This window comes from Copadichromis virginalis, linkage group LG3 (assembly GCF_057382275.1).
Source record: "Copadichromis virginalis isolate Kocher_CV1m ecotype Utaka linkage group LG3, C_Virginalis_male_GT1.1, whole genome shotgun sequence".
Lineage (NCBI taxonomy): Eukaryota > Metazoa > Chordata > Actinopteri > Cichliformes > Cichlidae > Copadichromis > Copadichromis virginalis.
In genome coordinates this window covers 58,988,853-59,015,742 of record NC_140620.1, presented here as the reverse complement: position 1 = coordinate 59,015,742, position 26,890 = coordinate 58,988,853, and the positions used below count along the sequence as shown (strand labels likewise).

General features: G+C 58.1%; 9 non-coding genes and 6 pseudogenes across 9 annotated transcripts; all 15 read right to left on the bottom strand.

The window, feature by feature from the left end:
• Positions 1–1,232: 1,232 nt before the first annotated feature.
• On the bottom strand, positions 1,233–1,351 carry LOC146716145 (5S ribosomal RNA). Its single transcript, XR_014919556.1, has one exon. It is a non-coding gene; the product is annotated as a 5S ribosomal RNA (ribosomal RNA).
• A 1,097-nt stretch (positions 1,352–2,448) lies between these two features.
• Positions 2,449–2,567, bottom strand: LOC146716144 (5S ribosomal RNA; annotated as a pseudogene).
• Positions 2,568–3,622: 1,055 nt separating this feature from the next.
• On the bottom strand, positions 3,623–3,741 carry LOC146716143 (5S ribosomal RNA). Its single transcript, XR_014919388.1, has one exon. It is a non-coding gene; the product is annotated as a 5S ribosomal RNA (ribosomal RNA).
• A 1,015-nt stretch (positions 3,742–4,756) lies between these two features.
• Positions 4,757–4,875, bottom strand: LOC146716142 (5S ribosomal RNA). Its single transcript, XR_014919387.1, has one exon. It is a non-coding gene; the product is annotated as a 5S ribosomal RNA (ribosomal RNA).
• Positions 4,876–6,919: 2,044 nt separating this feature from the next.
• Positions 6,920–7,038, bottom strand: LOC146716141 (5S ribosomal RNA; annotated as a pseudogene).
• A 1,408-nt stretch (positions 7,039–8,446) lies between these two features.
• LOC146716140 (5S ribosomal RNA) lies at positions 8,447–8,565 on the bottom strand. Its single transcript, XR_014919427.1, has one exon. It is a non-coding gene; the product is annotated as a 5S ribosomal RNA (ribosomal RNA).
• Positions 8,566–9,384: 819 nt separating this feature from the next.
• On the bottom strand, positions 9,385–9,503 carry LOC146716139 (5S ribosomal RNA). Its single transcript, XR_014919376.1, has one exon. It is a non-coding gene; the product is annotated as a 5S ribosomal RNA (ribosomal RNA).
• A 1,261-nt stretch (positions 9,504–10,764) lies between these two features.
• Positions 10,765–10,883, bottom strand: LOC146716138 (5S ribosomal RNA; annotated as a pseudogene).
• A 2,160-nt stretch (positions 10,884–13,043) lies between these two features.
• LOC146716137 (5S ribosomal RNA) lies at positions 13,044–13,162 on the bottom strand. The gene has a single exon (XR_014919692.1). It is a non-coding gene; the product is annotated as a 5S ribosomal RNA (ribosomal RNA).
• Positions 13,163–17,111: 3,949 nt separating this feature from the next.
• LOC146716136 (5S ribosomal RNA) lies at positions 17,112–17,230 on the bottom strand (annotated as a pseudogene).
• A 1,493-nt stretch (positions 17,231–18,723) lies between these two features.
• LOC146716135 (5S ribosomal RNA) lies at positions 18,724–18,842 on the bottom strand. The gene has a single exon (XR_014919691.1). It is a non-coding gene; the product is annotated as a 5S ribosomal RNA (ribosomal RNA).
• Positions 18,843–20,136: 1,294 nt separating this feature from the next.
• LOC146716134 (5S ribosomal RNA) lies at positions 20,137–20,255 on the bottom strand. Its single transcript, XR_014919807.1, has one exon. It is a non-coding gene; the product is annotated as a 5S ribosomal RNA (ribosomal RNA).
• A 3,997-nt stretch (positions 20,256–24,252) lies between these two features.
• LOC146716133 (5S ribosomal RNA) lies at positions 24,253–24,371 on the bottom strand (annotated as a pseudogene).
• Positions 24,372–25,070: 699 nt separating this feature from the next.
• LOC146716132 (5S ribosomal RNA) lies at positions 25,071–25,189 on the bottom strand (annotated as a pseudogene).
• Positions 25,190–26,367: 1,178 nt separating this feature from the next.
• Positions 26,368–26,486, bottom strand: LOC146716131 (5S ribosomal RNA). Its single transcript, XR_014919690.1, has one exon. It is a non-coding gene; the product is annotated as a 5S ribosomal RNA (ribosomal RNA).
• Between the last annotated feature and the right edge of the window lie 404 nt (positions 26,487–26,890).

Below are 26,890 nucleotides of genomic sequence, written 5' to 3'. Positions count from 1 at the left end.
AGCCACATACCCTGGTGTGGTGTAATTGGCCTCAATAGCAACTAAGGCCCTTGTGTGGTGTAAGTGGCCTCAGCCAGCAGCCACAGGGCCTGGTTTGGTGAAGATGGCCTCAGCAAGCAGCCACAGGCCCTGGTTTGGTGTAAGTGGCCTCAGGTAGCAGCCACAGGCCCTGGTGTGGTGTGAGTGGCCTCAGCCAGCAGCCACAGGCCCTGGTGTGGTCTAAGTGGCCTCAGCCAGTGCCACAGGCCCTGGTGTGGTGTAAGTGGCCTGAGCAAGAGCCACAGGCCCTGGTGTGGTGTAAGTGGCCTCAGCCAGCAGCCACAGGCCCTGGTGTGGTGTAAGTGGCCTGAGCAAGTGCCACAGGCCCTGGTGTGGTGTAAGTGGCCTAAGCCAGAGCCACAGGCCCTGGTGTGGTGTAAGTGGCCTCAATAGCAAATAAGGCCCTGGTGTGGTGTAAGTGGCCTGAGCAAGAACCACAGGGCCTGGTTTGGTGAAGATGGCCTCGGCCAGAAGCGCAGGGCCTGGTGTGATGTGAGTGGCCTGAGCAAGAGCCACAGGCCCTGGTGTGGTGTAAGTGGCCTCAGCCAGCAGCCACAGGCCCTGGTGTGGTGTAAGTGGCCTCAGCCAGAAGCCACAGGCACTGGTGTGGTGTAAGTGGCCTCAGCCAGCAGCAAAAGGGCCCTGGTGTGGTGTAGGTGGCCTCAGCCAGCAGCCACAGGCCCTGGTGTGGTGTAAGTGGCCTCAATAGCAACTAAGGCCCTGGTGTGGTGTAAGTGGCTTCAGCCAGCAGCCACAGGCCCTGGTGTGGTGTAAATGGCCTCAGCCAGCAGCCACAGGCCCTGGTGTGGTGTAGGTGGCCTCAGCCAGCAGCCACAGGCCCTGGTGTGGTGTAAGTGGCCTCAATAGCAACTAAGGCCCTGGTGTGGTGTAAGTGGCTTCAGCCAGCAGCCACAGGCTCTGGTGTGGTGTAACTGGCCTCAGCCAGCAGCCACAGGCCCTGGTGTGGTGTAAGTGGCCTCAGCCAGAGCCACAGGCCCTGATGTGGTGTAAGTGGCCCCAGCCGGTCACTCAGGCCCTGGTGTGGTGTAGGTGGCATCAGCTAGCAGCACAAGACATTGGAAAACAGCCAAAAGCAGTGTCGTTAATGTGCCCTCATTAATGGGCAGCTGCTTTTGGTCTTTTAATACACCCCTTCTCTGGATCAAAAGCGGTTCAATGACATGAAAATTAAAGGCTTACAGCACCAGGTATTCCCAGGCAGTCTCCCATCCAAGTACTAACCAAGCCCAGCCCTGCTTAGCTTCCGAGATCAGACGAGGTCGGGTGTGCTCAGGGTGGTATGGCCGTAAGCTGCTGGCCCCAGCACAATGTCTCAATTTATGGATTCAAGTGATTAGGTGGCAAGTACCTGAAGTTACGAAGACAATCCTATAACCATACCTGCATGTTTGCATAATACCCTAACCCAAAGGCTCAGTTTGGCATTTATCCAACAGCACAGGCCCTGGATTGTTGAAGATGGCCTCAGGAACCAGCACAGGGCCTGGTGTGTTGTACATGGCCACAGCAAGCAGCACAGGGCCTGGTTTGGTGAAGATGGCCTCGGCCAGAAGCGCAGGGCCTGGTGTGATGTGAGTGGCCTGAGCAAGAGCCACAGGCCTTGGTGTGGTGTAAGTGGCCTCAGCCAGCAGCCACAGGCCCTGGTGTGGTGTAAGTCGCCTCAGCCAGAAGCCACAGGCACTGGTGTGGTGTAAGTGGCCTCAGCCAGCAGCAAAAGGGCCCTGGTGTGGTGTAAGTCGCCTCAGCCAGCAGCCACAGGCCCTGGTGTGGTGTAGGTGGCCTCAGCCAGCAGCCACAGGCCCTGGTGTGGTGTGAGTGGCCTCAGCCAGCAGCCACAGGCCCTGGTGTGGTCTAAGTGGCCTCAGCCAGTGCCACAGGCCCTGGTGTGGTGTAAGTGGCCTGAGCAAGAGCCACAGGCCCTGGTGTGGTGTAAGTGGCCTCAGCCAGCAGCCACAGGCCCTGGTGTGGTGTAAGTGGCCTGAGCAAGTGCCACAGGCCCTGGTGTGGTGTAAGTGGCCTGAGCAAGTGCCACAGGCCCTGGTGTGGTGTAAGTGGCCTCAATAGCAAATAAGGCCCTGGTGTGGTGTAAGTGGCCTGAGCAAGAACCACAGGGCCTGGTTTGGTGAAGATGGCCTCGGCCAGAAGCGCAGGGCCTGGTGTGATGTGAGTGGCCTGAGCAAGAGCCACAGGCCCTGGTGTGGTGTAAGTGGCCTCAGCCGGTCACTCAGGCCCTGGTGTGGTGTAGGTGGCATCAGCTAGCAGCACAAGACATTGGAAAACAGCCAAAAGCAGTGTCGTTAATGTGCCCTCATTAATGGGCAGCTGCTTTTGGTCTTTTAATACACCCCTTCTCTGGATCAAAAGCGGTTCAATGACATGAAAATGAAAGGCTTACAGCACCAGGTATTCCCAGGCAGTCTCCCATCCAAGTACTAACCAAGCCCAGCCCTGCTTAGCTTCCGAGATCAGACGAGGTCGGGCCTGCTCAGGGTGGTATGGCCGTAAGCTGCTGGCCCCAGCACAATGTCTCAATTTATGGATTCAAGTGATTAGGTGGCAAGTACCTGAAGTTACGAAAACAATCCTATAACCATACCTGCATGTTTGCATAATACCCTAACCCAAAGGCTCAGTTTGGCATTTATCCAACAGCACAGGCCCTGGATTGTTGAAGATGGCCTCAGGAACCAGCACAGGGCCTGGTGTGTTGTACATGGCCACAGCAAGCAGCACAGGGCCTGGTTTGGTGAAGATGGCCTCGGCCAGAAGCGCAGGGCCTGGTGTGATGTGAGTGGCCTGAGCAAGAGCCACAGGCCTTGGTGTGGTGTAAGTGGCCTCAGCCAGCAGCCACAGGCCCTGGTGTGGTGTAAGTGGCCTCAGCCAGCAGCCACAGGCCCTGGTGTGGTGTAAGTGGCCTCAGCCAGTGCCACAGGCCCTGGTGTGGTGTAAGTGGCCTGAGCAAGAGCCACAGACCCTGGTGTGGTGTAATTGGCCTCAGCCAGCAGCCACAGGCCCTGGTGTGGTGTAAGTCGCCTCAGACAGAAGCCACAGGCACTGGTGTGGTGTAAGTGGCCTCAATAGCAACTAATGCCCTGGTGTGGTGTAGGTGGCCTCAGCCAGCAGCCACAGGCCCTGGTGTGGTGTAAGTGGCCTCAGCCAGCAGCCACAGGCCCTGGTGTGGTGTAAGTGGCCTGAGCAAGTGCCACAGGCCTGGTGTGGTGTAAGTGGCCTGAGCAAGAGCCACAGACCCTGGTGTGGTGTAATTGGCCTCAATAGCAACTAAGGCCCTGGTGTGGTGTAGGTGGCCTCAGCCAGCAGCCACAGGCCCTGGTGTGGTGTAAGTGGCCTCAGCCAGAGCCACAGGCCCTGATGTGGTGTAAGTGGCCCCAGCCGGTCACTCAGGCCCTGGTGTGGTGTAGGTGGCATCAGCTAGCAGCACAAGACATTGGAAAAGAGCCAAAAGCAATGTCGTTAATGTGCCCTCATTAGTGGGCAGCTGCTTTTGGTCTTTTAATACACCCCTTCTCTGGATCAAAAGCGGTTCAATGACATGAAAATGAAAGGCTTACAGCACCAGGTATTCACAGGCAGTCTCCCATCCAAGTACTAACCAAGCCCAGCCCTGCTTAGCTTCCGAGATCAGACGAGGTCGGGCGTGCTCAGGGTGGTATGGCCATAAGCTGCTGGCCCCAGCACAATGACTCAATTTATGGATTCAAGTGATTAGGTGGCAAGTACCTGAAGTTACGAAGACAATCCTATAACCATACCTGCATGTTTGCATAATACCCTAACCCAAAGGCTCAGTTTAGCATTTATCCAACAGCACAGGCCCTGGATTGTTGAAGATGGCCTCAGGAACCAGCACAGGGCCTGGTGTGTTGTACATGGCCACAGCTAGCAGCACAGGGCCTGGTTTGGTGAAGATGGCCTCGGCCAGAAGAGCAGGGCCTGGTGTGATGTGAGTGGCCTGAGCAAGAGCCACATACCCTGGTGTGGTGTAATTGGCCTCAATAGCAACTAAGGCCCTGGTGTGGTGTAGGTGGCCTCAGCCAGCAGCCACAGGCCCTGGTGTGGTGTAGGTGGCCTCAGCCAGCAACCACAGGCCCTGGTGTGGTGTAATTGGCCTCAGCCAGCAGCCACAGGCCCTGGTGTGGTGTAAGTCGCCTCAGACAGAAGCCACAGGCACTGGTGTGGTGTAAGTGGCCTCAATAGCAACTAATGCCCTGGTGTGGTGTAGGTGGCCTCAGCCAGCAGCCACAGGCCCTGGTGTGGTGTAAGTGGCCTCAGCCAGCAGCCACAGGCCCTGGTGTGGTGTAAGTGGCCTGAGCAAGTGCCACAGGCCTGGTGTGGTGTAAGTGGCCTGAGCAAGAGCCACAGACCCTGGTGTGGTGTAATTGGCCTCAATAGCAACTAAGGCCCTGGTGTGGTGTAGGTGGCCTCAGCCAGCAGCCACAGGCCCTGGTGTGGTGTAAGTGGCCTCAGCCAGAGCCACAGGCCCTGATGTGGTGTAAGTGGCCCCAGCCGGTCACTCAGGCCCTGGTGTGGTGTAGGTGGCATCAGCTAGCAGCACAAGACATTGGAAAAGAGCCAAAAGCAATGTCGTTAATGTGCCCTCATTAGTGGGCAGCTGCTTTTGGTCTTTTAATACACCCCTTCTCTGGATCAAAAGCGGTTCAATGACATGAAAATGAAAGGCTTACAGCACCAGGTATTCACAGGCAGTCTCCCATCCAAGTACTAACCAAGCCCAGCCCTGCTTAGCTTCCGAGATCAGACGAGGTCGGGCGTGCTCAGGGTGGTATGGCCATAAGCTGCTGGCCCCAGCACAATGACTCAATTTATGGATTCAAGTGATTAGGTGGCAAGTACCTGAAGTTACGAAGACAATCCTATAACCATACCTGCATGTTTGCATAATACCCTAACCCAAAGGCTCAGTTTAGCATTTATCCAACAGCACAGGCCCTGGATTGTTGAAGATGGCCTCAGGAACCAGCACAGGGCCTGGTGTGTTGTACATGGCCACAGCTAGCAGCACAGGGCCTGGTTTGGTGAAGATGGCCTCGGCCAGAAGAGCAGGGCCTGGTGTGATGTGAGTGGCCTGAGCAAGAGCCACATACCCTGGTGTGGTGTAATTGGCCTCAATAGCAACTAAGGCCCTGGTGTGGTGTAGGTGGCCTCAGCCAGCAGCCACAGGCCCTGGTGTGGTGTAAGTGGCCTCAATAGCAACTAAGGCCCTGGTGTGGTGTAAGTGGCCTGAGCAAGAGCCACATACCCTGGTGTGGTGTAATTGGCCTCAATAGCAACTAAGGCCCCGGTGTGGTGTAGGTGGCCTCAGCCAGGAGCCACAGGCCCTGGTGTGGTGTAAGTGGCCCCAGCCGGTCACTCAGGCCCTGGTGTGGTGTAGGTGGCCTCAGCCAGAAGCCACAGGCACTGGTGTGGTGTAAGTGGCCTCAGCCAGCAGCCACAGGCCCTGGTGTGGTGTAGGTGGCCTCAGCCAGCAGCCACAGGCCCTGGTGTGGTGTAGGTGGCCTCAGCCAGCAGCCACAGGCCCTGGTGTGGTGTAAGTGGCCTCAGCCAGCAGCCACAGGCCCTGGTGTGGTGTAAGTGGCCTGAGCAAGAGCCACAGGCCCTGGTGTGGTGTAAGTGGCCTCAGCCAGCAGCCACAGGCCCTGGTGTGGTGTAAGTGGCCTGAGCAAGTGCCACAGGCCCTGTTGTGGTGTAAGTGGCCTCAATAGCAAATAAGGCCCTGGTGTGGTGTAAGTGGCCTGAGCAAGAACCACAGGGCCTGGTTTGGTGAAGATGGCCTTGGCCAGAAGCGCAGGGCCTGGTGTGATGTGAGTGGCCTGAGCAAGAGCCACAGGCCCTGGTGTGGTGTAAGTGGCCTCAGCCAGCAGCCACAGGCCCTGGTGTGGTGTAAGTGGCCTCAGCCAGAAGCCACAGGCACTGGTGTGGTGTAAGTGGCCTCAGCCAGCAGCAAAAGGGCCCTGGTGTGGTGTAGGTGGCCTCAGCCAGCAGCCACAGGCCCTGGTGTGGTGTAAGTGGCCTCAATAGCAACTAAGGCCCTGGTATGGTGTAAGTGGCTTCAGCCAGCAGCCACAGGCCCTGGTGTGGTGTAAGTGGCCTCAGCCAGCAGCCACAGGCCCTGGTGTGGTGTAGGTGGCCTCAGCCAGCAGCCACAGGCCCTGTTGTGGTGTAAGTGGCCTCAGCCAGCAGCCACAGGCCCTGGTGTGGTGTAAGTGGCCTCAGCCAGTGTCACAGGCCCTGGTGTGGTGTAAGTGGCCTGAGCAAGAGCCACAGACCCTGGTGTGGTATAATTGGCCTCAGCCAGCAGCCACAGGACCTGGTGTGGTGTAAGTCGCCTCAGACAGAAGCCACAGGCACTGGTGTGGTGTAAGTGGCCTCAGCCAGCAGCAAAAGGGCCCTGGTGTGGTATAAGTCGCCTCAGCCAGCAGCCACAGGCCCTGGTGTGGTGTAGGTGGCCTCAGCCAGCAGCCACAGGCCCTGGTGTGGTGTAAGTGGCCTGAGCAAGAGCCACATACCCTGGTGTGGTGTAATTGGCCTCAATAGCAACTAATGCCCTGGTGTGGTGTAAGTGGCCTCAGCCAGCAGCCACAGGCCCTGGTGTGGTGTAAGTGGCCTCAGCCAGAGCCACAGGCCCTGATGTGGTGTAAGTGGCCCCAGCCGGTCACTCAGGCCCTGGTGTGGTGTAGGTGGCATCAGCTAGCAGCACAAGACATTGGAAAACAGCCAAAAGCAATGTCGTTAATGTGCCCTCATTAATGGGCAGCTGCTTTTGGTCTTTTAATACACCCCTTCTCTGGATCAAAAGCGGTTCAATGACATTAAAATGAAAGGCTTACAGCACCAGGTATTCCCAGGCAGTCTCCCATCCAAGTACTAACCAAGCCCAGCCCTGCTCAGCTTTCGAGATCAGACGAGGTCGGGCGTGCTCAGGGTGGTATGGCCGTAAGCTGCTGGGCCCAGCACAATGTCTCAATTTATGGATTCAGGTGATTAGGTGGCAAGTACCTGAAGTTACGAAGACAATCCTATAACCCTACCTTCATGTTTGCATAATACCCTAACCCAAAGGCTCAGTTTAGCATTTATCCAACAGCACAGGCCCTGGATTGTTGAAGATGGCCTCAGGAACCAGCACAGGGCCTGGTGTGTTGTACATGGCCACAGCTAGCAGCACAGGGCCTGGTTTGGTGAAGATGGCCTCGGCCAGAAGCGCAGGGCCTGGTGTGATGTGAGTGGCCTGAGCAAGAGCCACAGGCCCTGGTGTGGTGTAATTGGCCTCAATAGCAACTAAGGCCCTGGTGTGGTGTAAGTGGCCTGAGCAAGAGCCACATACCCTGGTGTGGTGTAATTGGCCTCAATAGCAACTAAGGCCCTGGTGTGGTGTAGGTGGCCTCAGCCAGCAGCCACAGGCCCTGGTGTGGTGTAAGTGGCCTGAGCAAGAGCCACAGGCCCTGGTGTGGTGTAAGTGGCCTGAGCAAGAGCCACAGGCCCTGGTGTGGTGTAGGTGGCCTCAGCCAGCAGCCACAAGCCCTTGTGTGGTGTAAGTGGCCTCAGCCAGCAGCCACACGCCCTGGTGTGGTGTAAGTGGCCTCAGCCAGTGCCACAGGCCCTGGTGTGGTGTAAGTGGCCTGAGCAAGAGCCACAGACCATGGTGTGGTGTAATTGGCCTCAATAGCAACTAAGGCCCTGGTGTGGTGTAGGTGGCCTAAGCCAGCAGCCACAGGCCCTGGTGTGGTGTAAGTGGCCTCAGCCAGCAGCCACAGGCCCTGGTGTGGTGTAAGTCGCCTCAGCCAGAAGCCACAGGCACTGGTGTGGTGTAAGTGGCCTCAGCCAGCAGCAAAAGGGCCCTGGTGTGGTGTAAGTCGCCTCAGCCAGCAGCCACAGGCCCTGGTGTGGTGTAAGTGGCCTCAGCCAGCAGCCACAGGCCCTGGTGTGGTCTAAGTTGCCTCAGCCAGAAGCACAGGGCCTGGTGTGATATGAGTGGCCTGAGAAAGAGCCACAGGCCCTGGTGTGGTGTAAGTGGCCTGAGCAAGAGCCACAGGCCCTGGTGTGGTGTAAGTGGCCTGAGCAAGAGCCACAGGCCCTGGTGTGGTGTAAGTGGCCTGAGCAAGAGCCACAGGCCCTGGTGTGGTGTAATTGGCCTCAATAGCAACTAAGGCCCTGGTTTGGTGTATGTGGCCTCAGCCAGCAAATAAGGCCGTGGTGTGGTGTAGGTGGCATCAGCTAGCAGCACAAGACATTGGAAAACAGCCAAAAGCAATGTCGTTAATGTGCCCTCATTAATGGGCAGCTGCTTTTGGTCTTTTAATACACCCCTTCTCTGGATCAAAAGCGGTTCAATGACATGAAAATGAAAGGCTTACAGCACCAGGTATTCCCAGGGAGTCTCCCATCCAAGTACTAACCAAGCCCAGCCCTGCTTAGCTTCCGAGATCAGACGAGGTCGGGCGTGCTCAGGGTGGTATGGCCGTAAGCTGCTGGCCCCAGCACAATGTCTCAATTTATGGATTCAAGTGATTAGGTGGCAAGTACCTGAAGTTACGAAGACAATCCTATAACCATACCTGCATGTTTGCATAATACCCTAACCCAAAGGCTCAGTTTGGCATTTATCCAACAGCACAGGCCCTGGATTGTTGAAGATGGCGTCAGGAACCAGCACAGGGCCTGGTGTGTTGTACATGGCCACAGCAAGCAGCACAGGGCCTGGTTTGGTGAAGATGGCCTCGGCCAGAAGCGCAGGGCCTGGTGTGATATGAGTGGCCTGAGCAAGAGCCACAGGCCCTGGTGTGTTGTAAGTGGCCTCAGCCAGCAGCCACAGGCCCTGGTGTGGTGTAGGTGGCCTCAGCCAGTGCCACAGGCCCTTGTGTGGTGTAATTGGCCTCAATAGCAACTAAGGCCCTGGTGTGGTGTAGGTGGCCTCAGCCAGCAGCCACAGGCCCTGGTGTGGTGTAAGTGGCCTCAGCCAGTGCCACAGGCCCTGGTGTGGTGTAAGTGGCCTGAGCAAGAGCCACAGACCCTGGTGTGGTGTAATTGGCCTCAATAGCAACTAAGGCCCTGGTGTGGTGTAGGTGGCCTCAGCCAGCAGCCACAGGCCCTGGTGTGGTGTAAGTGGCCTCAGCCAGCAGCCACAGGCCCTGGTGTGGTGTAAGTGGCATCAGCTAGCAGCACAAGACATTGGAAAACAGCCAAAAGCAATGTCGTTAATGTGCCCTCATTAATGGGGAGCTGCTTCTGGTCTTTTAATACACCCCTTCTCTGGATCAAAAGCGGTTCAATGACATGAAAATGAAAGGCTTACAGCACCAGGTATTCCCAGGCAGTCTCCCATCCAAGTACTAACCAAGCCCAGCCCTGCTTAGCTTCCGAGATCAGACGAGGTCGGGCGTGCTCAGGGTGGTATGGCCGTAAGATGCTGGCCCCAGCACAATGTCTCAATTTATGGATTCAAGTGATTAGGTGGCAAGTACCTGAAGTTACGAAGACAATCCTATAACCATACCTGCATGTTTGCATAATACCCTAACCAAAAGGCTCAGTTTGGCATTTATCCAACAGCACAGGCCCTGGATTGTTGAAGATGGCCTCAAGAACCAGCACAGGACCTGGTGTGTTTTACATGGCCACAGCAAGCAGCACAGGGCCTGGTTTGGTGAAGATGGCCTCAGCAAGCAGCCACAGGCCCTGGTTTGGTGTAAGTGGCCTCAGCTAGCAGCCACAGGCCCTGGTGTGGTGTGGTGTGAGTGGCCTCAGCCAGCAGCCACAGGCCCTGGTGTGGTCTAAGTGGCCTCAGCCAGTGCCACAGGCCCTGGTGTGGTGTAAGTGGCCTAAGCCAGAGCCACAGGCCCTGGTGTGGTGTAAGTGGCCTCAATAGCAAATAAGGCCCTGGTGTGGTGTAAGTGGCCTGAGCAAGAACCACAGGGCCTGGTTTGGTGAAGATGGCCTCGGCCAGAAGCGCAGGGCCTGGTGTGATGTGAGTGGCCTGAGCAAGAGCCACAGGCCCTGGTGTGGTGTAAGTGGCCTCATTCAGCAGCCACAGGCCCTGGTGTGGTGTAAGTGGCCTCAGCCAGGAGCCACATGCACTGGCGTGGTGTAAGTGGCCTCAGCCAGCAGCAAAAGGGCCCTGGTGTGGTGTAGGTGGCCTCAGCCAGCAGCCACAGGCCCTGGTGTGGTGTAAGTGGCATCAATAGCAACTAAGGCCCTGGTGTGGTGTAAGTGGCTTCAGCCAGCAGCCACAGGCCCTGGTGTGGTGTAAGTGGCCTCAGCCAGCAGCCACAGGCCCTGGTGTGGTGTAGGTGGCCTCAGCCAGCAGCCACAGGCCCTGGTGTGGTGTAAGTGGCCTCAATAGCAACTAAGGCCCTGGTGTGGTGTAAGTGGCTTCAGCCAGCAGCCACAGGCTCTGGTGTGGTGTAACTGGCCTCAGCCAGCAGCCACAGGCCCTGGTGTGGTGTAAGTGGCCTCAGCCAGAGCCACAGGCCCTGATGTGGTGTAAGTGGCCCCAGCCGGTCACTCAGGCCCTGGTGTGGTGTAGGTGGCATCAGCTAGCAGCACAAGACATTGGAAAACAGCCAAAAGCAGTGTCGTTAATGTGCCCTCATTAATGGGCAGCTGCTTTTGGTCTTTTAATACACCCCTTCTCTGGATCAAAAGCGGTTCAATGACATGAAAATGAAAGGCTTACAGCACCAGGTATTCCCAGGCAGTCTCCCATCCAAGTACTAACCAAGGCCAGCCCTGCTTAGCTTCCGAGATCAGACGAGGTCGGGCGTGCTCAGGGTGGTATGGCCGTAAGCTGCTGGTTCCAGCACAATGTCTCAATTTATGGATTCAAGTGATTAGGTGGCAAGTACCTGAAGTTACGAAGACAATGCTATAACCATACCTGCATGTTTGCATAATACCCTAACCCAAAGGCTCAGTTTGGCATTTATCCAACAGCACAGGCCCTGGATTGTTGAAGATGGCCTCAGGAACCAGCACAGGGCCTGGTGTGTTGTACATGGCCACAGCAAGGAGCACAGGGCCTGGTTTGGTGAAGATGGCCTCGGCCAGAAGTGCAGGGCCTGGTGTGATGTGAGTGGCCTGAGCAAGAGCCACAGGCCTTGGTGTGGTGTAAGTGGCCTCAGCCAGCAGCCACAGGCCCTGGTGTGGTGTAAGTCGCCTCAGCCAGAAGCCACAGGCACTGGTGTGGTGTAAGTGGCCTCAGCCAGCAGCCACAGGCCCTGGTGTGGTGTAGGTGGCCTCAGCCAGCAGCCACAGGCCCTGGTGTGGTGTAGGTGGCCTCAGCCAGCAGCCACAGGCCCTGGTGTGGTGTAAGTGGCCTCAGCCAGCAGCCACAGGCCCTGGTGTGGTGTAAGTGGCCTGAGCAAGTGCCACAGGCCCTGGTGTGGTGTAAGTGGCCTGAGCAAGTGCCACAGGCCCTGGTGTGGTGTAAGTGGCCTCAATAGCAAATAAGGCCCTGGTGTGGTGTAAGTGGCCTGAGCAAGAACCACAGGGCCTGGTTTGGTGAAGATGGCCTCGGCCAGAAGCGCAGGGCCTGGTGTGATGTGAGTGGCCTGAGCAAGAGCCACAGGCCCTGGTGTGGTGTAAGTGGCCTCAGCCAGCAGCCATAGGCCCTGGTGTGGTGTAAGTGGCCTCAGCCAGAAGCCACAGGCACTGGTGTGGTGTAAGTGGCCTCAGCCAGCAGCAAAAGGGCCCTGGTGTGGTGTAGGTGGCCTCAGCCAGCAGCCACAGGCCCTGGTGTGGTGTAAGTGGCCTCAATAGCAACTAAGGCCCTGGTATGGTGTAAGTGGCTTCAGCCAGCAGCCACAGGCCCTGGTGTGGTGTAAGTGGCCTCAGCCAGCAGCCACAGGCCCTGGTGTGGTGTAGGTGGCCTCAGCCAGCAGCCACAGGCCCTGGTGTGGTGTAAGTGGCCTCAATAGCAACTAAGGCCCTGGTGTGGTGTAAGTGGCTTCAGCCAGCAGCCACAGGCTCTGGTGTGGTGTAACTGGCCTCAGCCAGCAGCCACAGGCCCTGGTGTGGTGTAAGTGGCCTCAGCCAGAGCCACAGGCCCTGATGTGGTGTAAGTGGCCCCAGCCGGTCACTCAGGCCCTGGTGTGGTGTAGGTGGCATCAGCCAGCAGCCACAGGCCCTGGTGTGGTGTAAGTGGCCTCAGCCAGCAGCCACAGGCCCTGGTGTGGTGTAAGTGGCCTCAGCCAGCAGCCACAGGCCCTGGTGTGGTGTAAGTGGCCTCAGCCAGTGCCACAGGCCCTGGTGTGGTGTAAGTGGCCTGAGCAAGAGCCACAGACCCTGGTGTGGTATAATTGGCCTCAGCCAGCAGCCACAGGCCCTGGTGTGGTGTAAGTGGCCTCAGCCAGTGCCACAGGCCCTGGTGTGGTGTAAGTGGCCTGAGCAAGAGCCACAGGCCCTGGTGTGGTGTAAGTGGCCTGAGCAAGAGCCACAGACCCTGGTGTGGTGTAATTGGCCTCAATAGCAACTAATGCCCTGGTGTGGTGTAGGTGGCCTCAGCCAGCAGCCACAGGCCCTGGTGTGGTGTAAGTGGCCTGAGCAAGAGCCACAGGCCCTGGTGTGGTGTAAGTGGCCTGAGCAAGAGCCACAGACCCTGGTGTGGTGTAATTGGCCTCAATAGCAACTAATGCCCTGGTGTGGTGTAGGTGGCCTCAGCCAGCAGCCACAGGCCCTGGTGTGGTGAAAGTGGCCTCAGCCAGAGCCACAGGCCCTGGTGTGGTGAAAGTGGCCTCAGCCAGAGCCACAGGCCCTGATGTGGTGTAAGTGGCCCCAGCCGGTCACTCAGGCCCTTGTGTGGTGTAGGTTGCATCAGCTAGCAGCACAAGACATTGGAAAAGAGCCAAAAGCAGTGTCGTTAATGTGCCCTCATTAATGGGCAGCTGCTTTTGGTCTTTTAATACACCCCTTCTCTGGATCAAAAGCGGTTCAATGACATGAAAATCAAAGGCTTACAGCACCAGGTATTCCCAGGCAGTCTCCCATCCAAGTACTAACCAAGCCCAGCCCTGCTTAGCTTCCGAGATCAGACGAGGTCGGGCGTGCTCAGGGTGGTATGGCCGTAAGCTGTTGGCTCCAGCACAATGTCTCAATTTATGGATTCAAGTGATTAGGTGGCAAGTACCTGAAGTTACGAAGACAATGCTATAACCATACCTGCATGTTTGCATAATACCCTAACCCAAAGGCTCAGTTTGGCATTTATCCAACAGCACAGGCCCTGGATTGTTGAAGATGGCCTCAGGAACCAGCACAGGGCCTGGTGTGTTGTACATGGCCACAGCAAGGAGCACAGGGCCTGGTTTGGTGAAGATGGCCTCGGCCAGAAGCGCAGGGCCTGGTGTGATGTGAGTGGCCTGAGCAAGAGCCACAGGCCTTGGTGTGGTGTAAGTGGCCTCAGCCAGCAGCCACAGGCCCTGGTGTGGTGTAAGTCGCCTCAGCCAGAAGCCACAGGCACTGGTGTGGTGTAAGTGGCCTCAGCCAGCAGCCACAGGCCCTGGTGTGGTGTAGGTGGCCTCAGCCAGCAGCCACAGGCCCTTGTGTGGTGTAATTGGCCTCAATAGCAACTAAGGCCCTGGTGTGGTGTAGGTGGCCTAAGCCATCAGCCACAGGCCCTGGTGTGGTGTAAGTGGCCTCAGCCAGTGCCACAGGCCCTGGTGTGGTGTAAGTGGCCTGAGCAAGAGCCACAGACCCTGGTGTGGTGTAATTGGCCTCAATAGCAACTAAGGCCCTGGTGTGGTGTAGGTGGCCTCAGCCAGCAGCCACAGGCCCTGGTGTGGTGTAAGTGGCCTCAATAGCAACTAAGGCCCTGGTGTGGTGTAAGTGGCTTCAGCCAGCAGCCACAGGCTCTGGTGTGGTGTAACTGGCCTCAGCCAGCAGCCACAGGCCCTGATGTGGTGTAAGTGGCCCCAGCCGGTCACTCAGGCCCTGGTGTGGTGTAGGTGGCATCAGCCAGCAGCCACAGGCCCTGGTGTGGTGTAAGTCGCCTCAGCCAGAAGCCACAGGCACTGGTGTGGTGTAAGTGGCCTCAGCCAGCAGCAAAAGGGCCCTGGTGTGGTGTAAGTCGCCTCAGCCAGCAGCCACAGGCCCTGGTGTGGTGTAGGTGGCCTCAGCCAGCAGCCACAGGCCCTGGTGTGGTGTAAGTGGCCTCAGCCAGAAGCCACAGGCACTGGTGTGGTGTAAGTGGCCTCAGCCAGCAGCAAAAGGGCCCTGGTGTGGTGTAGGTGGCCTCAGCCAGCAGCCACAGGCCCTGGTGTGGTGTAAGTGGCCTCAATAGCAACTAAGGCCCTGGTGTGGTGTAAGTGGCTTCAGCCAGCAGCCACAGGCCCTGGTGTGGTGTAAGTGGCCTCAGCCAGCAGCCACAGGCCCTGGTGTGGTGTAGGTGGCCTCAGCCAGCAGCCACAGGCCCTGGTGTGGTGTAAGTGGCCTCAATAGCAACTAAGGCCCTGGTGTGGTGTAAGTGGCTTCAGCCAGCAGCCACAGGCTCTGGTGTGGTGTAAGTGGCCTCAGCCAGCAGCCACAGGCCCTGGTGTGGTGTAGGTGGCCTCAGCCAGCAGCCACAGGCCCTGGTGTGGTGTAAGTGGCCTCAATAGCAACTAAGGCCCTGGTGTGGTGTAAGTGGCTTCAGCCAGCAGCCACAGGCTCTGGTGTGGTGTAACTGGCCTCAGCCAGCAGCCACAGGCCCTGATGTGGTGTAAGTGGCCCCAGCCGGTCACTCAGGCCCTGGTGTGGTGTAGGTGGCATCAGCCAGCAGCCACAGGCCCTGGTGTGGTGTAAGTCGCCTCACCAGAAGCCACAGGCACTGGTGTGGTGTAAGTGGCCTCAGCCAGCAGCAAAAGGGCCCTGGTGTGGTGTAAGTCGCCTCAGCCAGCAGCCACAGGCCCTGGTGTGGTGTAGGTGGCCTCAGCCAGCAGCCACAGGCCCTGGTGTGGTGTAGGTGGCCTCAGCCAGCAGCCACAGGCCCTGGTGTGGTGTAAGTGGCCTCAGCCAGCAGCCACAGGCCCTGGTGTGGTGTAAGTGGCCTGAGCAAGAGCCACAGGCCCTGGTGTGGTGTAAGTGGCCTCAGCCAGCAGCCACAGGCCCTGGTGTGGTGTAAGTGGCCTGAGCAAGTGCCACAGGCCCTGGTGTGGTGTAAGTGGCCTGAGCAAGTGCCACAGGCCCTGGTGTGGTGTAAGTGGCCTCAATAGCAAATAAGGCCCTGGTGTGGTGTAAGTGGCCTGAGCAAGAACCACAGGGCCTGGTTTGGTGAAGATGGCCTCGGCCAGAAGCGCAGGGCCTGGTGTGATGTGAGTGGCCTGAGCAAGAGCCACAGGCCCTGGTGTGGTGTAAGTGGCCTCAGCCAGCAGCCACAGGCCCTGGTGTGGTGTAAGTGGCCTCAGCCAGAAGCCACAGGCACTGGTGTGGTGTAAGTGGCCTCAGCCAGCAGCAAAAGGGCCCTGGTGTGGTGTAGGTGGCCTCAGCCAGCAGCCACAGGCCCTGGTGTGGTGTAAGTGGCCTCAATAGCAACTAAGGCCCTGGTGTGGTGTAAGTGGCTTCAGCCAGCAGCCACAGGCCCTGGTGTGGTGTAAGTGGCCTCAGCCAGCAGCCACAGGCCCTGGTGTGGTGTAGGTGGCCTCAGCCAGCAGCCACAGGCCCTGGTGTGGTGTAAGTGGCCTCAATAGCAACTAAGGCCCTGGTGTGGTGTAAGTGGCTTCAGCCAGCAGCCACAGGCTCTGGTGTGGTGTAACTGGCCTCAGCCAGCAGCCACAGGCCCTGATGTGGTGTAAGTGGCCCCAGCCGGTCACTCAGGCCCTGGTGTGGTGTAGGTGGCATCAGCCAGCAGCCACAGGCCCTGGTGTGGTGTAAGTCGCCTCAGCCAGAAGCCACAGGCACTGGTGTGGTGTAAGTGGCCTCAGCCAGCAGCAAAAGGGCCCTGGTGTGGTGTAAGTCGCCTCAGCCAGCAGCCACAGGCCCTGGTGTGGTGTAGGTGGCCTCAGCCAGCAGCCACAGGCCCTGGTGTGGTGTAAGTGGCCTCAGCCAGCAGCCACAGGCCCTGGTGTGGTGTAAGTGGCCTCAGCCAGCAGCCACAGGCCCTGGTGTGGTGTAAGTGGCCTCAGCCAGTGCCACAGGCCCTGGTATGGTGTAAGTGGCCTGAGCAAGAGCCACAGACCCTGGTGTGGTATAATTGGCCTCAGCCAGCAGCCACAGGCCCTGGTGTGGTGTAAGTCGCCTCAGACAGAAGCCACAGGCACTGGTGTGGTGTAAGTGGCCTCAGCCAGCAGCAAAAGGGCCCTGGTGTGGTATAAGTCGCCTCAGCCAGCAGCCACAGGCCCTGGTGTGGTGTAGGTGGCCTCAGCCACCAGCCACAGGCCCTGGTGTGGTGTAAGTAGCCTCAGCCAGCAGCCACAGGCCCTGGTGTGGTGTAAGTGGCCTCAGCCAGCAGCCACAGGCCCTGGTGTGGTGTAAGTGGCCTCAGCCAGTGCCACAGGCCCTGGTGTGGTGTAAGTGGCCTGAGCAAGAGCCACAGGCCCTGGTGTGGTGTAAGTGGCCTGAGCAAGAGCCACAGACCCTGGTGTGGTGTAATTGGCCTCAATAGCAACTAATGCCCTGGTGTGGTGTAGGTGGCCTCAGCCAGCAGCCACAGGCCCTGGTGTGGTGTAAGTGGCCTGAGCAAGAGCCACAGGCCCTGGTGTGGTGTAAGTGGCCTGAGCAAGAGCCACAGACCCTGGTGTGGTGTAATTGGCCTCAATAGCAACTAATGCCCTGGTGTGATGTAGGTGGCCTCAGCCAGCAGCCACAGGCCCTGGTGTGGTGAAAGTGGCCTCAGCCAGAGCCACAGGCCCTGATGTGGTGTAAGTGGCCCCAGCCGGTCACTCAGGCCCTTGTGTGGTGTAGGTTGCATCAGCTAGCAGCACAAGACATTGGAAAAGAGCCAAAAGCAGTGTCGTTAATGTGCCCTCATTAATGGGTAGCTGCTTTTGGTCTTTTAATACACCCCTTCTCTGGATCAAAAGCGGTTCAATGACATGAAAATCAAAGGGTTACAGCACCAGGTATTCCCAGGCAGTCTCCCATCCAAGTACTAACCAAGCCCAGCTATGCTTAGCTTCCGAGATCAGACGAGGTCGGGCGTGCTCAGGGTGGTATGGCCGTAAGCTGCTGGCTCCAGCACAATGTCTCAATTTATGGATTCAAGTGATTAGGTGGCAAGTACCTGAAGTTACGAAGACAATGCTATAACCATACCTGCATGTTTGCATAATACCCTAACCCAAAGGCTCAGTTTGGCATTTATCCAACAGCACAGGCCCTGGATTGTTGAAGATGGCCTCAGGAACCAGCACAGGGCCTGGTGTGTTGTACATGGCCACAGCAAGGAGCACAGGGCCTGGTTTGGTGAAGATGGCCTCGGCCAGAAGCGCAGGGCCTGGTGTGATGTGAGTGGCCTGAGCAAGAGCCACAGGCCTTGGTGTGGTGTAAGTGGCCTCAGCCAGCAGCCACAGGCCCTGGTGTGGTGTAAGTCGCCTCAGCCAGAAGCCACAGGCACTGGTGTGGTGTAAGTGGCCTCAGCCAGCAGCCACAGGCCCTGGTGTGGTGTAGGTGGCCTCAGCCAGCAGCCACAGGCCCTGGTGTGGTGTAGGTGGCCTCAGCCAGCAGCCACAGGCCCTGGTGTGGTGTAAGTGGCCTCAGCCAGCAGCCACAGGCCCTGGTGTGGTGTAAGTGGCCTGAGCAAGAGCCACAGGCCCTGGTGTGGTGTAAGTGGCCTGAGCAAGAGCCACAGACCCTGGTGTGGTGTAATTGGCCTCAATAGCAACTAATGCCCTGGTGTGGTGTAGGTGGCCTCAGCCAGCAGCCACAGGCCCTGGTGTGGTGTAAGTGGCCTCAGCCAGCAGCCACAGGCCCTGGTGTGGTGTACGTCGCCTCAGCCAGAAGCCACAGGCACTGGTGTGGTGTAAGTGGCCTCAGCCAGCAGCAAAAGGGCCCTGGTGTGGTGTAAGTGGCCTCAGCCAGCAGCCACAGGCCCTGGTGTGGTGTAGGTGGCCTCAGCCAGCAGCCACAGGCCCTTGTGTGGTGTAATTGGCCTCAATAGCAACTAAGGCCCTGGTGTGGTGTAGGTGGCCTAAGCCAGCACCCAAAGGCCCTGGTGTGGTGTAAGTGGCCTCAGCCAGTGCCACAGGCCCTGGTGTGGTGTAAGTGGCCTGAGCAAGAGCCACAGACCCTGGTGTGGTGTAATTGGCCTCAATAGCAACTAAGGCCCTGGTGTGGTGTAGGTGGCCTCAGCCAGCAGCCACAGGCCCTGGTGTGGTGTAAGTGGCCTCAATAGCAACTAAGGCCCTGGTGTGGTGTAAGTGGCTTCAGCCAGCAGCCACAGGCTCTGGTGTGGTGTAACTGGCCTCAGCCAGCAGCCACAGGCCCTGGTGTGGTGTAAGTGGCCTCAGCCAGAGCCACAGGCCCTGATGTGGTGTAAGTGGCCCTAGCCGGTCACTCAGGCCCTGGTGTGGTGTAGGTGGCATCAGCTAGCAGCACAAGACATTGGAAAAGAGCCAAAAGCAGTGTCGTTAATGTGCCCTCATTAATGGGCAGCTGCTTTTGGTCTTTTAATACACCCCTTCTCTGGATCAAAAGCAGTTCAATGACATGAAAATCAAAGGCTTACAGCACCAGGTATTCCCAGGCAGTCTCCCATCCAAGTACTAACCAAGCCCAGCCCTGCTTAGCTTCCGAGATCAGACGAGGTCGGGCGTGCTCAGGGTGGTATGGCCGTAAGCTGCTGGGCCCAGCACAATGTCTCAATTTATGGATTCAAGTGATTAGGTGGCAAGTACCTGAAGTTACGAAGACAATCCTATAACCATACCTGCATGTTTGCATAATACCCTAACCCAAAGGCTCAGTTTGGCATTTATCCAACAGCACAGGCCCTGGATTGTTGAAGATGGCCTCAGGAAACAGCACAGGGCCTGGTGTGTTGTACATGGCCACAGCAAGCAGCACAGGGCCTGGTTTGGTGAAGATGGCCTCAGCCAGCAGCACAGGGCCTGGTGTGATATGAGTGGCCTGAGCAAGAGCCACAGGCCCTGGTGTGGTGTAAGTGGCCAGAGCAAGAGCCACAGGCCCTGGTGTGGTGTAAGTGGCCTGAGCAAGAGCCACAGGCCCTGGTGTGGTGTAGGTGGCCTCAGCCAGCAGCCACAGGCCCTGGTGTGGTGTAGGTGGCCTCAGCCAGCAGCCACAAGCCCTTGTGTGGTGTAAGTGGCCTCAGCCAGCAGCCACAGGCCCTGGTGTGGTGTAAGTGGCCTCAGCCAGTGCCACAGGCCCTGGTGTGGTGTAAGTGGCCTGAGCAAGAGCCACAGACCATGGTGTGGTGTAATTGGCCTCAATAGCAACTAACGCCCTGGTGTGGTGTAGGTGGCCTAAGCCAGCAGCCACAGGCCCTGGTGTGGTGTAAGTGGCCTCAGCCAGCAGCCACAGGCCCTGGTGTGGTGTAAGTCGCCTCAGCCAGAAGCCACAGGCACTGGTGTGGTGTAAGTGGCCTCAGCCAGCAGCAAAAGGGCCCTGGTGTGGTGTAAGTCGCCTCAGCCAGCAGCCACAGGCCCTGGTGTGGTGTAGATGGCCTCAGCCAGCAGCCACAGGCCCTGGTGTGGTGTAAGTGGCCTCAGCCAGCAGCCACCGGCCCTGGTTTGGTCTAAGTTGCCTCAGCCAGAAGCACAGGGCCTGGTGTGATATGAGTGGCCTGAGAAAGAGCCACAGGCCCTGGTGTGGTGTAAGTGGCCTGAGCAAGAGCCACAGGCCCTGGTGTGGTGTAAGTGGCCTGAGCAAGAGCCACAGGCCCTGGTGTGGTGTAATTGGCCTCAATAGCAACTAAGGCCCTGGTTTGGTGTATGTGGCCTCAGCCAGCAAATAAGGCCGTGGTGTGGTGTAGGTGGCATCAGCTAGCAGCACAAGACATTGGAAAACAGCCAAAAGCAATGTCGTTAATGTGCCCTCATTAATGGGCAGCTGCTTTTGGTCTTTTAATACACCCCTTCTCTGGATCAAAAGCGGTTCAATGACATGAAAATCAAAGGCTTACAGCACCAGGTATTCCCAGGCAGTCTCCCATCCAAGTACTAACCAAGCCCAGCCCTGCTTAGCTTCCGAGATCAGACGAGGTCGGGAGTGCTCAGGGTGGTATGGCCGTAAGCTGCTGGCCCCAGCACAATGTCTAAATTTATGGATTCAAGTGATTAGGTGGCAAGTACCTGAAGTTACGAAGACAATCCTATAACCATACCTGCATGTTTGCATAATACCCTAACCCAAAGGCTCAGTTTGGCATTTATCCAACAGCACAGGCCCTGGATTGTTGAAGATGGCCTCAAGAACCAGCACAGGACCTGGTGTGTTTTACATGGCCACAGCAAGGAGCACAGGGCCTGGTTTGGTGAAGATGGCCTCAGCAAGCAGCCACAGGCCCTGGTTTGGTGTAAGTGGCCTCAGCCAGCAGCCACAGGCCCTGGTGTGGTGTAAGTGGCCTCAGCCAGCAGCCACAGGCCCTGGTGTGGTCTAAGTGGCCTCAGCCAGTGCCACAGGCCCTGGTGTGGTGTAAGTGGCCTGAGTAAGAGCCACAGGCCCTGGTGTGGTGTAAGTGGCCTCAGCCAGCAGCCACAGGCCCTGGTGTGGTGTAAGTGGCCTCAGCCAGCAGCCACAGGCCCTGGTGTGGTGTAAGTCGCCTCAGCCAGAAGCCACAGGCACTGGTGTGGTGTAAGTGGCCTCAGCCAGCAGCAAAAGGGCCCTGGTGTGGTGTAAGTGGCCTCAGCCAGCAGCCACAGGCCCTGGTGTGGTGTAGGTGGCCTCAGCCAGCAGCCACAGGCCCTGGTGTGGTGTAAGTGGCCTCAGCCAGCAGCCACAGGCCCTGGTGTGGTGTAAGTGGCCTCAGCCAGCAGCCACAGGCCCTGGTGTGGTGTAAGTGGCCTCAGCCAGTGCCACAGGCCCTGGTGTGGTGTAAGTGGCCTGAGCAAGAGCCACAGACCCTGGTGTGGTGTAATTGGCCTCAGCCAGCAGCCACAGGCCCTGGTGTGGTGTAAGTCGCCTCAGACAGAAGCCACAGGCACTGGTGTGGTGTAAGTGGCCTCAGCCAGCAGCAAAAGGGCCCTGGTGTGGTATAAGTCGCCTCAGCCAGCGCCACAGGCCCTGGTGTGGTGTAGGTGGCCTCAGCCAGTGCCACAGGCCCTGGTGTGGTGTAAGTGGCCTCAGCCAGCAGCCACAGGCCCTGGTGTGGTGTAATTGGCCTCAATAGCAACTAAGGCCCTGGTGTGGTGTAGGTGGCCTAAGCCATCAGCCACAGGCCCTGGTGTGGTGTAAGTGGCCTCAGCCAGTGCCACAGGCCCTGGTGTGGTGTAAGTGGCCTGAGCAAGAGCCACAGACCCTGGTGTGGTGTAATTGGCCTCAATAGCAACTAAGGCCCTGGTGTGGTGTAGGTGGCCTCAGCCAGCAGCCACAGGCCCTGGTGTGGTGTAAGTGGCCTCAATAGCAACTAAGGCCCTGGTGTGGTGTAAGTGGCTTCAGCCAGCAGCCACAGGCTCTGGTGTGGTGTAACTGGCCTCAGCCAGCAGCCACAGGCCCTGATGTGGTGTAAGTGGCCCCAGCCGGTCACTCAGGCCCTGGTGTGGTGTAGGTGGCATCAGCCAGCAGCCACAGGCCCTGGTGTGGTGTAAGTCGCCTCAGCCAGAAGCCACAGGCACTGGTGTGGTGTAAGTGGCCTCAGCCAGCAGCAAAAGGGCCCTGGTGTGGTGTAAGTCGCCTCAGCCAGCAGCCACAGGCCCTGGTGTGGTGTAGGTGGCCTCAGCCAGCAGCCACAGGCCCTGGTGTGGTGTAAGTGGCCTCAGCCAGAAGCCACAGGCACTGGTGTGGTGTAAGTGGCCTCAGCCAGCAGCAAAAGGGCCCTGGTGTGGTGTAGGTGGCCTCAGCCAGCAGCCACAGGCCCTGGTGTGGTGTAAGTGGCCTCAATAGCAACTAAGGCCCTGGTGTGGTGTAAGTGGCTTCAGCCAGCAGCCACAGGCCCTGGTGTGGTGTAAGTGGCCTCAGCCAGCAGCCACAGGCCCTGGTGTGGTGTAGGTGGCCTCAGCCAGCAGCCACAGGCCCTGGTGTGGTGTAAGTGGCCTCAATAGCAACTAAGGCCCTGGTGTGGTGTAAGTGGCTTCAGCCAGCAGCCACAGGCTCTGGTGTGGTGTAACTGGCCTCAGCCAGCAGCCACAGGCCCTGATGTGGTGTAAGTGGCCCCAGCCGGTCACTCAGGCCCTGGTGTGGTGTAGGTGGCATCAGCCAGCAGCCACAGGCCCTGGTGTGGTGTAAGTCGCCTCACCAGAAGCCACAGGCACTGGTGTGGTGTAAGTGGCCTCAGCCAGCAGCCACAGGCCCTGGTGTGGTGTAAGTCGCCTCAGCCAGCAGCCACAGGCCCTGGTGTGGTGTAGGTGGCCTCAGCCAGCAGCCACAGGCCCTGGTGTGGTGTAGGTGGCCTCAGCCAGCAGCCACAGGCCCTGGTGTGGTGTAAGTGGCCTCAGCCAGCAGCCACAGGCCCTGGTGTGGTGTAAGTGGCCTGAGCAAGAGCCACAGGCCCTGGTGTGGTGTAAGTGGCCTCAGCCAGCAGCCACAGGCCCTGGTGTGGTGTAAGTGGCCTGAGCAAGTGCCACAGGCCCTGGTGTGGTGTAACTGGCCTCAGCCAGCAGCCACAGGCCCTGATGTGGTGTAAGTGGCCCCAGCCGGTCACTCAGGCCCTGGTGTGGTGTAGGTGGCATCAGCCAGCAGCCACAGGCCCTGGTGTGGTGTAAGTCGCCTCAGCCAGAAGCCACAGGCACTGGTGTGGTGTAAGTGGCCTCAGCCAGCAGCAAAAGGGCCCTGGTGTGGTGTAAGTCGCCTCAGCCAGCAGCCACAGGCCCTGGTGTGGTGTAGGTGGCCTCAGCCAGCAGCCACAGGCCCTGGTGTGGTGTAAGTGGCCTCAGCCAGAAGCCACAGGCACTGGTGTGGTGTAAGTGGCCTCAGCCAGCAGCAAAAGGGCCCTGGTGTGGTGTAGGTGGCCTCAGCCAGCAGCCACAGGCCCTGGTGTGGTGTAAGTGGCCTCAATAGCAACTAAGGCCCTGGTGTGGTGTAAGTGGCTTCAGCCAGCAGCCACAGGCCCTGGTGTGGTGTAAGTGGCCTCAGCCAGCAGCCACAGGCCCTGGTGTGGTGTAGGTGGCCTCAGCCAGCAGCCACAGGCCCTGGTGTGGTGTAAGTGGCCTCAGCCAGAAGCCACAGGCACTGGTGTGGTGTAAGTGGCCTCAGCCAGCAGCAAAAGGGCCCTGGTGTGGTGTAGGTGGCCTCAGCCAGCAGCCACAGGCCCTGGTGTGGTGTAAGTGGCCTCAATAGCAACTAAGGCCCTGGTGTGGTGTAAGTGGCTTCAGCCAGCAGCCACAGGCCCTGGTGTGGTGTAAGTGGCCTCAGCCAGCAGCCACAGGCCCTGGTGTGGTGTAGGTGGCCTCAGCCAGCAGCCACAGGCCCTGGTGTGGTGTAAGTGGCCTCAATAGCAACTAAGGCCCTGGTGTGGTGTAAGTGGCTTCAGCCAGCAGCCACAGGCTCTGGTGTGGTGTAACTGGCCTCAGCCAGCAGCCACAGGCCCTGATGTGGTGTAAGTGGCCCCAGCCGGTCACTCAGGCCCTGGTGTGGTGTAGGTGGCATCAGCCAGCAGCCACAGGCCCTGGTGTGGTGTAAGTCGCCTCAGCCAGAAGCCACAGGCCCTGGTGTGGTGTAAGTGGCCTCAGCCAGCAGCCACCGGCCCTGGTTTGGTCTAAGTTGCCTCAGCCAGAAGCACAGGGCCTGGTGTGATATGAGTGGCCTGAGAAAGAGCCACAGGCCCTGGTGTGGTGTAAGTGGCCTGAGCAAGAGCCACAGGCCCTGGTGTGGTGTAAGTGGCCTGAGCAAGAGCCACAGGCCCTGGTGTGGTGTAATTGGCCTCAATAGCAACTAAGGCCCTGGTTTGGTGTATGTGGCCTCAGCCAGCAAATAAGGCCGTGGTGTGGTGTAGGTGGCATCAGCTAGCAGCACAAGACATTGGAAAACAGCCAAAAGCAATGTCGTTAATGTGCCCTCATTAATGGGCAGCTGCTTTTGGTCTTTTAATACACCCCTTCTCTGGATCAAAAGCGGTTCAATGACATGAAAATGAAAGGCTTACAGCACCAGGTATTCCCAGGCAGTCTCCCATCCAAGTACTAACCAAGCCCAGCCCTGCTCAGCTTGCGAGATCAGACGAGGTCGGGCGTGCTCAGGGTGGTATGGCCGTAAGCTGCTGGGCCCAGCACAATGTCTCAATTTATGGATTCAGGTGATTAGGTGGCAAGTACCTGAAGTTACGAAGACAATCCTATAACCCTACCTTCATGTTTGCATAATACCCTAACCCAAAGGCTCAGTTTAGCATTTATCCAACAGCACAGGCCCTGGATTGTTGAAGATGGCCTCAGGAACCAGCACAGGGCCTGGTGTGTTGTACATGGCCACAGCTAGCAGCACAGGGCCTGGTTTGGTGAAGATGGCCTCGGCCAGAAGCGCAGGGCCTGGTGTGATGTGAGTGGCCTGAGCAAGAGCCACAGGCCCTGGTGTGGTGTAATTGGCCTCAATAGCAACTAAGGCCCTGGTGTGGTGTAAGTGGCCTGAGCAAGAGCCACATACCCTGGTGTGGTGTAATTGGCCTCAATAGCAACTAAGGCCCTGGTGTGGTGTAGGTGGCCTCAGCCAGCAGCCACAGGCCCTGGTGTGGTGTAAGTGGCCTCAGCCAGAGCAACAGGCCCTGATGTGGTGTAAGTGGCCCCAGCCGGTCACTCAGGCCCTGGTGTGGTGTAGGTGGCATCAGCTAGCAGCACAAGACATTGGAAAACAGCCAAAAGCAATGTCGTTAATGTGCCCTCATTAATGGGGAGCTGCTTCTGGTCTTTTAATACACCCCTTCTCTGGATCAAAAGCGGTTCAATGACATGAAAATGAAAGGCTTACAGCACCAGGTATTCCCAGGCAGTCTCCCATCCAAGTACTAACCAAGCCCAGCCCTGCTTAGCTTCCGAGATCAGACGAGGTCGGGCGTGCTCAGGTTGGTATGGCCGTAAGCTGCTGGCCCCAGCACAATGTCTCAATTTATGGATTCAAGTGATTAGGTGGCAAGTACCTGAAGTTACGAAGACAATCCTATAACCATACCTGCATGTTTGCATAATACCCTAACCAAAAGGCTCAGTTTGGCATTTATCCAACAGCACAGGCCCTGGATTGTTGAAGATGGCCTCAGCAGGCAGCCACAGGCCCTGGTTTGGTGTAAGTGGCCTCAGCTAGCAGCCACAGGCCCTGGTGTGGTGTGAGTGGCCTCAGCCAGCAGCCACAGGCCCTGGTGTGGTCTAAGTGGCCTCAGCCAGTGCCACAGGCCCTGGTGTGGTGTAAGTGGCCTAAGCCAGAGCCACAGGCCCTGGTGTGGTGTAAGTGGCCTCAATAGCAAATAAGGCCCTGGTGTGGTGTAAGTGGCCTGAGCAAGAACCACAGGGCCTGGTTTGGTGAAGATGGCCTCGGCCAGAAGCGCAGGGCCTGGTGTGATGTGAGTGGCCTGAGCAAGAGCCACAGGCCCTGGTGTGGTGTAAGTGGCCTCAGCCAGCAGCCACAGGCCCTGGTGTGGTGTAAGTGGCCTCAGCCAGAAGCCACAGGCACTGGTGTGGTGTAAGTGGCCTCAGCCAGCAGCAAAAGGGCCCTGGTGTGGTGTAGGTGGCCTCAGCCAGCAGCCACAGGCCCTGGTGTGGTGTAAGTGGCCTCAATAGCAACTAAGGCCCTGGTGTGGTGTAAGTGGCTTCAGCCAGCAGCCACAGGCCCTGGTGTGGTGTAAATGGCCTCAGCCAGCAGCCACAGGCCCTGGTGTGGTGTAGGTGGCCTCAGCCAGCAGCCACAGGCCCTGGTGTGGTGTAAGTGGCCTCAATAGCAACTAAGGCCCTGGTGTGGTGTAAGTGGCTTCAGCCAGCAGCCACAGGCTCTGGTGTGGTGTAACTGGCCTCAGCCAGCAGCCACAGGCCCTGGTGTGGTGTAAGTGGCCTCAGCCAGAGCCACAGGCCCTGATGTGGTGTAGGTGGCCCCAGCCGGTCACTCAGGCCCTGGTGTGGTGTAGGTGGCATCAGCTAGCAGCACAAGACATTGGAAAACAGCCAAAAGCAGTGTCGTTAATGTGCCCTCATTAATGGGCAGCTGCTTTTGGTCTTTTAATACACCCCTTCTCTGGATCAAAAGCGGTTCAATGACATGAAAATTAAAGGCTTACAGCACCAGGTATTCCCAGGCAGTCTCCCATCCAAGTACTAACCAAGCCCAGCCCTGCTTAGCTTCCGAGATCAGACGAGGTCGGGCGTGCTCAGGGTGGTATGGCCGTAAGCTGCTGGCCCCAGCACAATGTCTCAATTTATGGATTCAAGTGATTAGGTGGCAAGTACCTGAAGTTACGAAGACAATCCTATAACCATACCTGCATGTTTGCATAATACCCTAACCCAAAGGCTCAGTTTGGCATTTATCCAACAGCACAGGCCCTGGATTGTTGAAGATGGCCTCAGGAACCAGCACAGGGCCTGGTGTGTTGTACATGGCCACAGCAAGCAGCACAGGGCCTGGTTTGGTGAAGATGGCCTCGGCCAGAAGCGCAGGGCCTGGTGTGATGTGAGTGGCCTGAGCAAGAGCCACAGGCCTTGGTGTGGTGTAAGTGGCCTCAGCCAGCAGCCACAGGCCCTGGTGTGGTGTAAGTCGCCTCAGCCAGAAGCCACAGGCACTGGTGTGGTGTAAG